The sequence below is a fragment of the Agelaius phoeniceus genome, chromosome 2 (assembly GCF_051311805.1).
Source record: "Agelaius phoeniceus isolate bAgePho1 chromosome 2, bAgePho1.hap1, whole genome shotgun sequence".
Classification (NCBI taxonomy): Eukaryota; Metazoa; Chordata; class Aves; order Passeriformes; family Icteridae; genus Agelaius; species Agelaius phoeniceus.
The window spans coordinates 11,169,641-11,186,415 of record NC_135266.1 but is presented as its reverse complement, the minus strand read 5'-3'; the positions used below and the strand labels follow the sequence as shown (position 1 = coordinate 11,186,415).

The 16,775-nt window shown below is 34.8% G+C and overlaps 1 protein-coding gene across 10 annotated transcripts in view; it reads right to left on the bottom strand.

Annotated features, from left to right (window-relative positions):
* The window catches only part of DMD (dystrophin), a 1,046,004-nt gene that overhangs the window by 243,523 nt on the left and 785,706 nt on the right, over nucleotides 1–16,775 (bottom strand). The window lies entirely within an intron of this gene.

The following is a 16,775-nucleotide window of genomic DNA, read 5'->3' as shown; positions in this document are numbered from 1 at the left end:
ATATGCACAAAGGAAAATCAGAAGTAATTCCCTGGTTTTGTTTTAATAAAAAAAATTTTTTTTTATGCTACAGTGGAAATACTTCTTTATTTTAAGAAATCACAAAATAGTTCCTGACCACTGCATTATACAATGAATTCAATGATTAATTTTCACTACTTGAAACATTTGGAGATTGTTCAACATCTTAAACCCTTATAACACTAAAGGTTGTGGCGGGCTATGTGGTTTTTTTAAAATGTATTATTTTACTTTTAATTTGAATGTGATAAATTACAAGGATGATCTCTATCAGTTACAGGATAAAATGCAATTTTTAAAGACAAAGGCTATCTTATCCTTGGGGACGGTCTAACTCAGATTAGGACAGAACACTAAAGATTTCAGCAACTCTGGTGCTGAAAAAAACATTAAAGCAGATCTGTGTTATATTAGCATTCATGTGCAATGGAGGTGTCATGTATTCACTGATATTTTTGCTTTGAACTTGAGCAAAATATGGATTTAGAAACATGAGCAGCTGAGTATGACATTGTTATTAGCACAAAAATGTCAAGGTAACTTACCTATTGTAACACATGCATATTTGTTTAACATCAACATGATACCTAAATAATTTTTTAAGATCTGAAAATACTTACTAAGGTCATTTGGTAATGTGCATTACTTCAAGTGGAATGAATGCACTTTGATGCACAGCTATGTAAACTCTACACATCTGTGGTGATCTCCACATATCTCAATAGATTTCCTGCCTAGTTACTTAGGGAGAGACTAGGATACAAGATTCTAGCAGACAGAACTTCTCAAGCTGTAATTAATCAGAGGAGGTCAGGAAATTTCCAAGTGCTGATCTCTCTTTCTAATCTGTTTCCTATCATGAAGGGGTTGTACTCCTTGGTAAGTGATGATATCACCCTAAACCCCAGTTCACTGGTGGAAGTGAGAAAAAAAATCTACCACAACAAGTTTTGCCAAGTGGCACTGACTTAACAAGTTTTTTGACAAGCATATAGTTAAATTGGAGCAGGGATAGTAAGAACAGAAAAAGTCAGTCAGAGTACAGGCAAGGACAACCACTACAGGAAAAAAATATCCTCCCTGAGGGACTAATGTTACAAGAACTGCCATATTTCTATTAAATTTTTAATCCTTTGACATCTTATTTGCTTTTCCCAACCATTTTGTTAAAAAAAGGACTTATTTTTCATTCAAAAACCAAGAAAGCTATTGAAAGCCTCGCTACAAACTCATCCATCAGGTTTTTATTAAAGCTTAAAAATGGACTGGATTTTCACCTCAGTTGTGCCTGTTGCCACCTACAAGAACTCTCCACATCTTGGCACTGCTTAGGCTGCATTAGAATGTGTCCCCAGAGGGCTGTCAGCAGGGAACACTCACTGCAGAATGGTGAACATGGATCTCTTTCCAGCTTTATGCTATGTGGGCATACACATGGCTTGTGGTCAGGCTACACTTCTAATTTAAAATAACTGCAATGAAAGAATTTGTTATTTTTTTTAAACTAAAGATTAATTACCTAGATATGACACCTACATAGACTAGCAATGTACATTAAAAGATAATAAGACACAGAAAATCTTTTACCTGGAAAAGTCTCTATTGACCTATTTACCACTTTTAGCTCAAAACCAGCATTACATTTATTCAACACAACTTGGAAGTGGAATACAATTGCATGATCTAAATTTATTTTTTTCCAGTTCTTTAGAGCAAAATTCTAAGATATGCTTTATAGCATTATTCTAATTCAATTTACAGTGTGCAGCATGGTAGTTAATAGCCTTTGCAGAATCACATAAAACATTTTTTTCTCATGCAGTTCCTTCATAATATGAAAGGCACATTTTTAACTACTGTACACCTGCAGTCCTATAAATACATAGCAATGCTCCAAAAATAACAATATTCTGCAAGTACACAGTGAGATTTTAAAAAAACAAAAACAAACCACAAGTATGAAAAAGATATTTAAAGGAAGAGCAATTCAAAGGATTACTCAAAGTCAGAATTAGTGTTTTAGAGAAACTCTTGGACTTCACGAAAAAAAATATAGTATTTTATTCATCTGGGTAAAGAATGAAGTTTTTATCATGAAGAATCTTCTGGCACTTCTATGATGCACAGAAATCTTATGGCACATAATTCTTTCAGTCTACAGAAATGTGTTTCTTTATAAGCATACCAATACCACAATTCCACCAGAAATTATGTAGTACATTGCATTTTAAATTTTGGTACAGCTAACATGCAATAAACATTCAGCTACATTGACTGTTCTGCAGCATACCAATAAACTTGACTCTACTTGGTTTTCTCACTAAAAAAAGTATGAAGATAGAATGAAAAAAGAAGGTGTAAACAAGAAGAACAAAACTGAGCATCAAATCCAGCATATGCTAAATTACACAGAATCATAGGGGTTAAAGAAATATGTATATTGAACAAGACATTATTGCACAAAATCAAGATTAAAGATGCTTTCTCTTTAGTCTGAATTATCCAAGTATGTTTAATTTCATAGTGAGTGCAAACAGTAAGAAAAAAAATTTATGGGATAATAATGATTTAATCTGTTATACTGTGATATAAAAATAATCACAGAGTGTATAACCAAAAGCTTCTCATTCAAGAAAGAAACATTAAAGGTGGGATTCATTTTTATCTAGACACCCAGGGGACAGGCAAACTACACCCCCTCTACAAAACATGGACGCAGCATTTCTGGAATTCAGTTTCTCCTCCCTTGCCTGTACACATCTGTTGTACCAGATCAAGGTCAGAGCAAACTATTTCTCCTGACTACAACAGTAAATCACCTATAACTTAGACTATTTTAATTTAAAAAAAGCTTTAATTTTTTTTTTATGTCTAAAAATAGGCAAGCTGGTCCCCAAACACCCCTGTAAATTTGATTTTTAGGAACTAGTGGCAGCAGTGACAGTGGACTCACCAGCTCTAGTATGAGCTTTGTTGCAGGACAGAAGTTATGATGCTCTTTTAAGTACATGTCAGCTGAAGGCTTTGAGTTGAGGAAATAATGGTGGCATGCCAGGGGAAGTGAGTCAAGCAATGTGTGAACATTTATACTGCCAGGAAGGTGTTTTTAAGGGTTTAAAAAAATTCACAAAAAGGGCAAATTATCAGCCTCTGTTTCAGGACACTACTGTTGTGCTGAGAACTTTCAAAGCTAATATTTTTTAAACATAGCACTATACAAATGTTCATGAAGAAAAGGATGGTAAAATTAAGTTATCACCTCAGAATGTTCTGTAATTCTGTGATTGAAATTATTGCAGGATTGCTTCATTCAGCACTACCAAATGCCATGCAACACTATGAATGCAGTGTTTGTAGAGGCTCTGCAAGTGCGAATATCAGATTTTTCTTCAGCTGTAGTGTTTGCTACATAATTTGGAATGAATCATTCCCATTTTATGAGTATCTGTGTATTTCAAATTGCAATGCTTATTCACAGTATGAGATAGATGGTGAAGGTCAGTGTGTGAAAAATGCTTTGAGATGCTCAGGTAACAGGACATGCAGTAACTACAGAGCACAAACTAACACGTTGCTGCTCCTCAGGTATTTCTGTAAGAGCAATAAAAGTAAAGCAAGTCTGTATCATTCAGTGTTCAATAGATCACTAAATCACACTTCCATCTGCAGTCTGTAGTGATCTAAAGTTATCTCTCTGAGTTATAAAATAAAATATCCTGGACTACTGGCTGACAAAGCATCAGGAAATGGTTTTACTTCTATGGTTCATGTGGTTCTCTCTCTATAACTGTATTTTCTCTTTTTTAACAGTACAGTTCCATACAATAAAAAAAAAAAAAAAAAATTAAAAAGTTACCTGAATTTCCTATATTCAGGTAACTAACACAGAAAATTTGAACTACATGCATCATCCTGTTAATGCTGGAAAAGGTTTGCACCATTTTCAGAAGGTCTATATCCCTTTTATGAATATGAAAAAGGAAGAATTGCAAATTTTTATTGGAATATTTCATTTTTACTACTAAATAAATTTCAGCCCTCACTGGTAACTCTTCTTCAGCTGGTTTAACTTGGACTGATAAAGAACCTATCAAAGAGGGAGAATAATTTAACCTCAGATAAAGTTGGAACACAAAGACATGCCACAGATATGAAAATTAAATTCTTAAAATAACTATTATTGATATAATTTTGAAGTGCAAATTCAAAATAAATAATAATAATTAATTTTGGGACTGCTGGTTAGAGGAACTTTCAGAGTCTAGGTACTATCTTCTACAGTGCCAGTTAAAGTTACTGATACATGCTAGTAAGTGATCAATGTTCAGATTAACTCTGGACTGTCTGTTACAACGTTCAGTGGGGAAAACTACATTGAGACAGAATTTTAAGTACTGCTTTCCTGTGGTTTTTTTTTTTAATGCCAACTAGCTTAACACCAAGGTAAGGGACACTGAGGATTTTTGCAGTAACACTTCTGCATAAATATGCCTCTTAGTTTGACCATCTGAACAGAGGTACTAAGTTTTGTCTGCTGTAGATCACTGGCACTGGACGTGGATATAAATTTTTGGAGTGATCTTTATATATGCAAACTCATGTCCTACTATCACTATTTTGTCTGGCTTGTTGGAAAATGTTCTTGACCAAGTTGATCCTACAGTACTGGAGATTGCTCACCTGTGTGCAACTCCACCTCTGAAATAATTTTGTGGCAAATGTCTAGAAAGCCTCAAATTGAAACCAAACTTAGAGCTACAACATCATCATCCAAACCACTTGAGATCAGCATCCACAAGTAGCTGACATGTGTCCATAGGCCCTTATCCTCTCATTATTTTGAGTGAGGAACCAGGAAAGTTTGGAGTGCTGGTACAAAATTTTGTACTCTAAAGACAGGCTTGGGAATTGGCTGGGTATCAGTCAGCAGGTGGTGAGCAATTGGATTGTGCATCACTTGGCTCCCTTCAGTTCTCTTACTCTCTCTCCCTCTCCTTATAGCTACAATTAATATTAATAATAATATTAGTAGCATGTTCATTGTCATTCCAACCCTCCCATCCCCCCAGCTAATAAATTGTTCTTATTTAGCTTTTCTAGAGGAGAAACCCAGGAGATTTAGCTTTTCTTTCCAATTCTTCTCCCTGCTGTAGGGAAGTGAGCAAGTGGTTGATGGTTCTGAGTTGCTGGCTGGGGTTAAACCTCGACAGTACAGTGCTTCTCTCTGCCTTCCATTAATTTCTCAACAACTTGATCTACTGCCTGAGAGCTGACTTGGCTCCTTCAGATAAGCTGAAGGGCATCTCTGTCTTGGCTGCACTATCCATATTCATAACAAACGAATAGCCGGTGATATAATTTTAAATTCCAGATTTAATTGGGCATACAGAGAGATTAAGTGCAACAGCTGGTCCAAAATAGACACACAAAGGCAGCTCTCTGCTGATTCTCTATTTCTGCAGGAAGGAAGAACAAAAGCCCTCAATGTCCCCATGCTCTGATTGGAACTCAGAATGTGTTCACAGGGACAAAGTCCTGCTCTTTCCCTAGCAGTCACAGTGTCCTAAATGACGACACTTTCTTCAGATACAAAAATTACAACATTCTAAACCATCTCCTGATCGTAGTGATAAACCCACAGTTTGTCTTTTCTTAAAAATCTGTTGAGACCAAGGGGAAAATGCTTCACCGAACTATTGCTCACTCTATTAAGCAAGGTGCAAGTAATTTTTTCCTGAACAGTTTTCATATTATGAATCTCTTCAAAACAAGAAAATATGTTTCTGGCATTTCTCTGCTTAGGAAAATGAATGCAGCAAGAGAGAGGAAATTATTTCTTTTTGCTACTGTTCATTGGCTGGCTTGTTTCTAGCCTTATACCTCTCACACATTTCCTTGAAAAAAAAACACGACTTCTATGAAAAACACAAAAATCATCAAGCCTTCTCACAGCATTTTCCTCTGAACTTTATTTGCTACTAAAGATACTAAATAAATTTGAAGACATATTTTTGAATTTAGACTCTTTTTCCCCATACATTTCTTTTTAAAGGACAACAGATATTGAATAGCAAAAAGGAAAAAAAAAAACCCAAACAAACCAAACCCTACATTTATCCATAAAGTTTCAGATCAGCCTTGGATATTTCTCCCCCACTAATTCTACACCATTTTTTATGAGACTGAGAAGAGTTGCTAAAAACACAGGAAATATGATCCCCTGGAGAACAAAATCACATATATGGATTTCTGTAGAGGACCTTAAAACAGCCCCTTTTTAATTAAGCACCTGACAACATCAGCACAAAGGGATCTGTGTTATCCTGTAAGAAAACTTCTCATCAACCTTTTCAAAAAAGTTTCTGTCTCTGCTTATACTCTATTCACTTATGGGATCTTACATTCCCAAAATGCCCCTTAATGGGATAAAAAAGAGAGAGACTTAGAGGGAATGTTTTCTAACAGGCTTTTCTTGCCCACATCACTTTTGTCTCCTTTCTCCAGCTTGCTTTGGCATAGGTTAAGAATATTTAAAAACCTATTATAAGTGTTCAGCTTCTCTATGTTCATCATAACCATAGATTATCACATTTACATGGTGAGCTACAGAACAATCATTAATGAAACTAAGGAGATTCCTTTGTAATTACAATCAATTACAGGTTATCATTTCTGCTATTGAAAACAGTTTGTGTTTACTTGTGATTTTTAATCTACTAATAAATTTTCATTAAAGTCAATCGTTTTCCAGAGAGTAAATCATAACTGTTACCAGGTTAAAGAGAAGGGAAGCTGAACAGTACTCAACAATTACAGAATTATGAGGTATCATTAAAAATTATTTATAGACACAGAATAATATTCTGATTAATTCACTCCAGAGGCTTTTCTAAATAGCCCTTAATCAAATTTTAAGGAAGTATCTTAAACCACTATATAGGTAAAAAAAAAGAAAAAGAAAAGAAAAAAGGAAAAAGAAAAAGAAAAAGAAAAAGGAAAAAGAAAAAGAAATCCAAAGGAAAGAATATACAAAACAAAATCCAACAGAACAAACAACCCAGCATATATAACCCCCCTCCCCTCAGTTCTCTGAAACCACAGAACAGATTCCAGTCTAATCCTTGTATAATTCAAGTAATGTCCTAATAAGACATGGGAAGATAATATTTAGCAATTCTGTTACTCCTGTTGAAGAGGCAAGTGAGAAAAACAAGAAATCCTAAAATCAAAACTTAAACCAAACAGACAAAGCTAGTCTCCTATTCTACCAAAAGAAGCAAAAGGATTATTGTTTTGTTTGTGTTCTTCATACTTCATGGTCTATAATATGTAGAATTAAGTTTTTTCTTGCATTCCAATACATATTCTTTCAAAATTCCAAGGCAGTTGACAATACAATTTAATAAATAGTATATTAATTACTCAGATGTAATTTAGTAAGATAAAATCTTTTCTTTCTAAGACAGTGAAGTATAATTTAAAATGATTATGGAATTAATTATATTCTAAAGGCACTTGTTTTCTTAGCCTTACTTACAGCAGAAACAACTAGATTTAATAAGACTGTGAAATGCACTGATGGCATTACATTAAATCAATTAGGGCTCACAAAGGATACTATTAAACTGTTAGTGTACTTTTCATTTGGAGCATCAGCCTCTGAGGGCTGAACTCCATGGCCTAGCAAAAAAGTGATTTGCTACCATGCAAGAGAGAGAAGCCTCAATTCCCAGGCTGGAAAACTTGTCTGGCAGCACTTACAGTTCTTATTGCACCATGCATCATATTAAGTAACATTAAATAAACACTTAGATAAAAACACACATTATTTTTTCCCTCTAAAACATGGGCCTCAAGTAGTACATTACACAAAGATGCTGACAGATCAGACTGATTCTATATATTTTAAAACACGTATTCTGTCAACATATTTCAAGAAGCATAAAATGCTAACCAGAAAAAAACAAAACAGCTCAGTAAAATTCAGGTCAGAAGCAGCTGGTAACAAAAACTGGTTAGCATCTGAGTAAGAAGGAAAGAAGGCAACCTGCCTATTGCCTCTTATATTTGTACAATCAAAAAAAAAATAGTTGCAAGAACCACTCCATACCTTATACATTTATATTTTACTCTTCAGGAGGTAAAACCTCCTTCTATTGGAGGTTTTCAAATTTCTATTGGAGTTTGAAAACCTCCTTCTATTGGAGGTTTTCAAACTCCAATAGAAAACTGAAATACAGAATAAGCTCTCCACTATAAGGAGATAATCTAATTAAACTAGATCTGCTGTAGAAAGATGGCAAAACATCAGCAACTACTACCAGAGGTATATGAGAATATAAAGAAATACTATAATTTGAATTAATAATATAATTTGAAGAAGTAATATAATATGAGAATATAAAGAAATAATAATAATTTATTATTATGCAGATTCAATAACATGGAAAGAAACTACAGCTCTAGTTCTGTTCCTCAGGATGACACAAATATAAATAAATAATTAAGTAGTGAATTTCCAGAGCCCAGTTCAGCAAATTCAGATGGCATTAAACTCACTCTCAGTTCAACAGAACTTCAGCATGTGTTTGATACAAAAGCCTTACAGAGAAAATCCTAACTCCACTGAGGATGAATGGCTAACCTTCAGCTGACTTCAAAGGGAACAGGATGTTCTCTGATAGTTCTACCTCAATTCTTTTTTGGATGAATTTCAAAGACAAAAATTCTTAGTAGGAGAAATCATAACCCTTCAAACAACAATCCTGGACTATTTAACTGAGTAGAGAGAGACATAAATACACCAAAACTCTAAGTCTGGGAGTGAGGAAGTCTGACTATTCTCCTATAAAGAGACAAGGCAGAAATGGATATATATATATATGTATATACATATATATATACCTGAACCTTTGTGTGCTCACAGGCAATTCTGGCAGAGGGCAGAGTCATCCAAATCTTTCTCTTAAATAGTACATGATTTGAAAAGTTCCCTTATTTTTAATGATTTTTTGAAATAGTTATCAGGTGTTTTTTTTTTTAAAAAGATACTTGATTTGGCTTGAGATCTATCATTTTGTACTCACTGCCATGCAAGTATCCTCTATATATTACAGATAATTTATCCAATATCTGAGGAGATGCATTTCTTTTCCCTAACATATGCCTACCTGTTCTCAAACCATTTTCCAAATTTTAGTCATGGAAATGAACAAATAACTGATGCATTCATCAGTTTAACTGGTGATTCAGCTTTATTTCAGTTTATGCACAGAAATCCATAAAGTGTATCATAACCTCTTTACAAGCAGCTATTTGGGAAGCAAGTCAAGGACACAAAGTTTTGTTACAGAAAATCTTGAATAAAACAAAACTGAGATTGAGAGTATATAATGTGGTCAATGTAAATAATGTTCAACCCTGAGCATTAGGAGCTTTTTCCAAGGGAGTAGTAAAAGGTGGTATTTAGTGCAGTAATGAACCACTGGGAAAAAGGTATGAAGTGCAAACCAGCAAATTTATTCAGTTTAGTCAAACCCAGAAGAATTTGAATCATTCCAAATGGGAAAAATCATCAGCAATATGTTAGCAGAAGGATTCAATAGATGTGTTCAAAACAACAGACACTACAAGGAATACTTAAATGCAGTATAATCTGACAGCCTCTGAACTAGCTGTTGCCTTGAAGAAATTCTGTATTTTAAATCAAGACCAACAGCTTAATGAAAGTTCCAATAGCATCTGAGAGATAGTAAAAATGAAAGGAATAACTATTTATGTCCATCTTTAACTCACCCTCCTGAGCTTGGGCTGGGTACCTTGTCCCAACCAGCAGAAAGGAGAGAAATAGCAGCGACATAAAAGCAGTGACATAATGGAAAAACGAATTTAGCTGAAGCAAAATTTAATAAATACATTCCATTCTTCTACTTTTATTTTCCCCAACATGAAAAGAAATATCAGTGACAAATGTCCACAGCTCTAAGGGGTCAGCACAGTATAAAAAGGAAGGGGGTCAGCAAAGGCAGATCTGAACTATGATTTCTTAGCGCCATCTTATTTCCCAAGTGTATTCTGCTGGTGTTTCCACAGGAACAAATGAGAAGACAAGCACTGGGAGAGAAGATGGGAGCTGCCTCCCAACTCTTGGAGTAAATCCTCACTGGGAATCTCACAGGTAAACTACCTCACAAATAAATCTAACTTCATGGAATCAGTAAAGGGACATGGTTCATCAACTGACACTGCTAGTAATTCATTAACATAGATGAAGCATCAACCTCAGACATGCTCCAAGCACCAAGAACTCATGGAAATTTTGGAACTGTTTACCTTTACTGGTAAGAAACAGCACCACGTTTTTCAGATTTTAAGGCAAAAAATAACTGAACCTAATATATACAAGCTATGTTGTGGAAAAATGCATCCTAGCTAGGTTTAGAAAATCCCAACACTAAAATAGACTCTAAATTGATGTGAAATAAAAAACAAAAAAATCATATACAAGAAAGGGGAAAAAATAAAAGAAAATAAGGACAAAAGCAAACATATAACACTACCAAGAAAAAATGCAGAAAGTGGGAACTGGGCAATGCAAGCTTGACCCTTTAGGCTCTTCACAAAACTTTGCTTTTACCATACACTGTGTCAATTAAACCAATGGAATCTCAGAAATACATGGCACATTTCAAACAGATAAAACTGATACCATGAAGTGGACCCATATGATGCATTGCCACAAGGCACTTGTGCTTAAGCAGATATATCTCAGATATGTAACTGATTATCTATCTTGCACAAAGGAAAAACCTGCAGAAATGCCAGCTAGAGTGATAGTTCCAAGAGCTGTTATTTCTTATCATTTGCAGAAGATAATATTTTTTTTATAGTTTGCAAGAGATGTAATGCTTAGTAGCTTGGAATTGCTCTACATTTCTTATATTTGTCAGGGAATATAAATGTGGGGTATTGGTCAAAATGTAATTAATATTGGATGACAAACAACATGAACATACAACATAATATTTTCCTTTTCACAAATTCCTTGCTTACTTACTGTTTTCCATTCTATGCACCTGTATCAGATTCACCATAAATGCTCTATCCTCAAAATTTACTAGTGGAATCTCACCTCTCCTCAGTGATTTCTCACCATGTCTATTTTGGGACATGCAAGAAAACCACATTGCTAATTCTACTGCTTTCCAATCTGCCCTCTGTGCTGCCACTCGCCCAGATCTTGCCTTGGTCAGCAAGAGCCACAACCATCAGCCTCTTGTGCCACTGATCCCTATCAGAAATAATGGAGACTCATTATTTATTGATTTCTTTGTGACTTTATAGAAAAACTTGTGATTGAAATTTCAGTCATAGCTGAACAACAGCCACACATAAAAGGCAAGCACTGCTGTTGTCAGCTTGACATGTTTGGTGGTAACCTCCAAAGAGAGACTAAGCATTTAATAGCAGGCTGAATTATCCTCAGTTTCAAGCATGACTGACAAGCCAGCGAGGGGAAATCTTAAACTGCCTGCACAGCAGCTGAAGAAATACAAAAATACAGGGAAAACACCAGGGGAGAAAAAAGCTATCACAATAATAACAATGCAAACAAAACATGACAACTAAGGTCAAATTCCTTTTCCTGGCACTCTGCTAGCCCATCAGCTTTATTAATTTCTATTCAGTTTGTTTTAAAGGACATGAAGCCTGATAAGAAGTCTATCGAGGGGACTGAAAAGACATTCATTTGTTCTATGAGCTTTGGATGCCAGCAATAATCAGTTTACTATAGTTTGTTAATTTATCTACAGTCTAATAGGAAATAGATTTAAGGTTAGAACTTTCAGGGCACTCAGCATTAGCTTCTGTTCTTGTTCAAACAGAAGCTAAAATTTTCAAATTAATTCAGAAAATCTCACCTTTAAGAGAAAGAACAACACATTCATCCTAATTTTCTAATGGGATGTGAACAAAAATTGACATTTCTGTTCTTTCACAAACCAAACTTATTTAGTACTTTGTTCCTCCTTCATCTCCTGCATATGCAAAAGAGGAAGATTTCTGAAATAGAGCAGTTCTTTGATATGCCCACATTAAGCTTCACTTATGATTCGTCTGGCCACAAAACTGCTCTCCCTTTACAATTCTGTTCCATAAACTATTTAATGATTTTGTCCAGCTGAATTTCTCTTGAACAACAGAACCATCCTCATTTTCAACAGAAAGGAGTAAAGAGCATTCAACACACAATAATTATGAACAAAAACCCAGAATTTTGTTTTAATCAAGATCAAAATAAAAGCCAAGAATGAGGGAAAAAAATTGAAATAGCAAGTGTCTGAGCAGTAAGGAGTGGTCTTCTAAATGCATTTCCTGCTTAGTTTCTGTTGGTAACTTGCTCACTCTATTGGAAACTTATGGCCTTGCTGAAAGATACCAGCCCTATTCTCCTTTTTAATTGTGTACAATTAAATAATTTACACTGAATTACAGTTGGAGCATTATGCTAGTAACACCCAAGATTCTGGTTTCCATCCCTGTGATGATCTTTATGGGTCCCATACCTCAGAATATTCTGTGAGTCTGTGATTTAAAACCCAAAACAACTGAGCTGTCAAGGAGTTGCATTCATGGTGTTCAGAAATCCGAGCAAATCTTTTGTGGAACAGACAAAAAACAGCCATTTAATTCTAAAACAGCAACATTTTTGCTGTGAGGTCATTTTTGATTGTCTGTGGGAGGACCTAGCAAACCTACAGATGATCTATTGCCTTTCTGGAAGAGATAAAGGTACTGGACTATATATACTCAAGTGGTGGAAAATTTAGTTTCATTAGACTCATGTTAAAACTTTTAAGAAACTCATCCCTGAAGTCACAAGGATCCATAGGTCCTTTTGTCAAATTCTATATTACTGATGCTACTCTCTCCTGAAATAACTCAAGAACTCTTTCCTTTTTATAATCGTAAAAGACTTTCTCAAAAATCACAGAAATATGTTCACAAAGGTGGAAATGATGAATCACACAGTATTCTGGGTAACATTGCCTTTTCAGTGCATCCTACCAGCATTTTTAAAGCATATCCAAGATTATACTCTCAAAAATTAAACTAAAAAAATTCACTACCACCAATTGAGTTCTCATCTTGGATCTGATGTCAGCACTGCACAAAAAAGCGTTGCCAGCTGAGTGGAGAACTAGGATAAAACTGGAATATAAGCAGCTAAGATGACTTCTTAGATCTCCTGATTATATGAGCTTCATCTGGCAGCTTCATTTACTTCTTTTTACAATTTATTTTTCTTATATGCGATGAAATGTCATCATTCTGAGGGGTGTCAGGAAGAAAAAATAGCAAAACATTGTAAACTGATGTCACTGCTGGTAAAACTGATCTCATATTTTGTACCTAACTATTTGCTTGGGATTGTAGGCAGTTAGCAGAATGTCTTTCAAATACTTTGCCTCTCTTTTATTTATTATCATAAAATAATCCCTCTGCACCAAATGGTTTTTTAGGTGTGCTTTTAAAAATGGATATATTAAGAAATGATATAATTAAAACATAAACCAAAAAGACATAACAAATTAAAATCAAAGCATCTAAACCTTTCCATTCCCACCCTTCTTATAGTCCTTGTCTGAGAATTTAAAATAAAGGTAACAGGTTGGAACAAAGAAAACATAAAATACTTAAATCTCTTGTCAGAAAGCAACTCTTAGTTGACTTTAAACACAAAAGGCTTAACATTTTTGCATCACAAGCAGCAAATACAGAATTTTTTTTAGAGTTTGCTGGAGAGTTACTTTTGAGAAATGTGGAGTGCTTTACTGACAAATTGGTTTCATGAAAATGAAAGGCTTCTACGCCCACTTCTCTAATAAAAAAGACATGAAGATCCCATATATAATTCAGATTTTTCAGAATAGTGCCAGATTAAAGGTTTTTTTGAAATCTTTGTCTGTTTTATCCAAAATAGTCAACAGAGATACATTAGTTCTTTAGAATAAACATGTTAACAGATAAAATTATTTGGTCCTTGACATAATCTCAAATATCAACGTATTTCAGATTGCAGAGATTCACTTTTGTTTAGTGTGACCAGATTTACTGATGAAGTAAAAGTACTTATGTGCTTAAAGATTTCACACCCAGAGAAGTTCTCAAAGGCAGCATCTGACAAACATCTAGACTGAGAACTTCTTCCTTAAATGGTGCAGGCAACAAAGATAAATATAATATCAACATCTCTCACAAAACAAAAGAACTGCTCCACAATTACAATATTTTCCAATAGAATTTGCAATTTTAAATTGGTGTAAATAACAAGCTTCAGCATGACATGTTCATTGCAAAGAAGCAGTCTGTCTCCTCATGTCTACTTTCTTTGAGCCTGGCAAAATGATACTGAAAACCAATCAATAAATCACCACAGCAGGATAAAAAAAAAATTAAAATTATCATAGTAGTTTTTGAGAAAAAATAAATCTGCATCAGAAAATGAAAAATTTTCATCTTCATCTAAAGTCCCATTTGCAAGGATTTCTTGCTCACACCCCCATGAACGCAGCTCGATATCCAGGACAACAACTGCAGGCCCAGATGTGTAAACAGTCTTCTCAAGTAAACAAGAGTCCCATGGCCACAAAAGGTGCCTGCACAGAGAATTTTTGGAGCTGCTCACACTCATGGTACTATACAGAGTTTAGGGATGCAAACCAAGCTTCAAAACAGCAGGAGAATGGGAAGGGAAAGGATGAATTCGCTTGGAGACTGAATATTTTGCTGCTCAACTTGAGCAGTCCAAGCCAAAATGAGCAGATAAACTTTTCAGAGATGGCTCCTAGATACAGTCTACATACTGGAACCAAGTATGAACCTTCAGGATAACTCAACAAAATTCACACTTCTGGCTGCTGCTGCTGCTGTGTAAATGCAGTTTTTCCTCACTCAGAATGCAATACAACTGTAAAGCAAATGTGATTACTTCCACAAGTAACATAAAGTAGTGTTAGGACAGGTACAGTATATTAAGAAAACCTGTCTCCAGCAGAATGATTGAGCTTTTCCTGTGCAGGTAACAAAATTATACTTACAAAATTCATGTACAGATAAAGGTTACATTCTATTTGTCTCTGATTGGGAATAGTTTGCTGCTGAAAGACCAAATCTAGATTATGACCTTTTTCACACTTAGAATGACTGTTTTATTATGGATTTAAATATGAAGGAGATATACATGATACTTTTATACTGATTATGTCCTTTGTTTGTTTGGCCATTTGCATTTTATACTGTCCAGCTGACATGCAAGATCAAGGTGTTTATACAACTGCCTAAATTAGAGAATTAACACCATTCTTAGTAAAAAATGGGAGCTAGTACCTCAGGTCTTTCAAACAGGCTTAGAAACACATTTGCTTGCCTCTCCTTACACTGATTTTTCACTATTCATGCCTTGTAGTGGGGAAAAGCAAGTTACTTTTTATGTTTAGATTGTGGTGTGTCCTCTGTATTGTCTCAGGAGCCAAAAAAGCATCTTGAGCACTGAAAGCTCCCAACATTTGCTGTGTGGCCTGAGCTGCATTGAGCTTGGCCACAGGAACTGGGGGGTGATGTGAATTTTTGAAGATGTCTATTACACAGTGGTGGTTTGGAATCCTAAACAATTCTCAGAGTATGTTATACAATTATTTTCATAATAGACACTCCATTTAAGAAAGGTGTAAGTCCATTTTTAGCTTGATATTTAGCACATTTAGTGGATTCACAGGAAAGGAAAATACAAGCAGCTGTTGATATTTTGTATAGTAATTCACATAAAATGTGTGTGCCCACAAAAGGAGGATAACATAACACCATAACAAACATTTTTTTATATAGCAAATTTCTAATGGTTGCTTCTATCATTGCCCTTTTCCCCCTCTTGAGATTATTTCAGTTCATCTGTTAGATTTATTTTTGTTAATGCAAGCAATAGAGATACTTTCTCTTTAATTGCTTCAGTTTAAATAATATGGCTATTTCTTGGAAAGTGCTTCTAAAGAAGAAGTGGCCTGTCTACAATTCAGTCTGGCTTTAACCCAAGTGATCAGTTCATGTGCTTTTTAGTGTATTTTGCAGTATCAACAACAAAAGTAAAAATTAAAAAGTGTCAAGTGAAAAAAAGGGAAACAACCATCAAGCATTCACCAGCTTGTTTCTTAAAGGGTTTAGAGAGGTATAGCTGGTTATGGCTCAATGTTATAAAACACAACAGTAAGGCAAAGGGTAAACACACAGCAATCAGCTGCAAATCTACTTAAGCAAAACAAAACACAAGCTAACAGATGTTGCCTTAATGACTGAAGTACTTGCTTTGGCAACTATTACCAAAAGGCAAAGTGGAATTTTACCACTGCTTGCCTGCCTGTTGTCTTAGTAAACTGGTCCATGGAAAAGCAGGTTTTACATTTTTTTCACACTGACACACAATTCTGATATAATGGCAGGTTTAAGGAAAACCAGCTCAAAACAATGTAAGCAACTCTTACTTTAAATTTTTAAAAGAAAATATTCACAAAATATTTAGGCCATTTAACTTAGCAATATAGAGAGAGAAAGCAAAATTTTCAGCTGCATATTTCCTCTTGGAACTTAAGATGTGCATAAAAAGTGATAAAACTGCTTGTAAAGTACTGCAGAAATGGTCAAGAATATAATTTGGAATCTATTTCTACTGCCACTGTGAGGTGACCAAGTTATCAGAG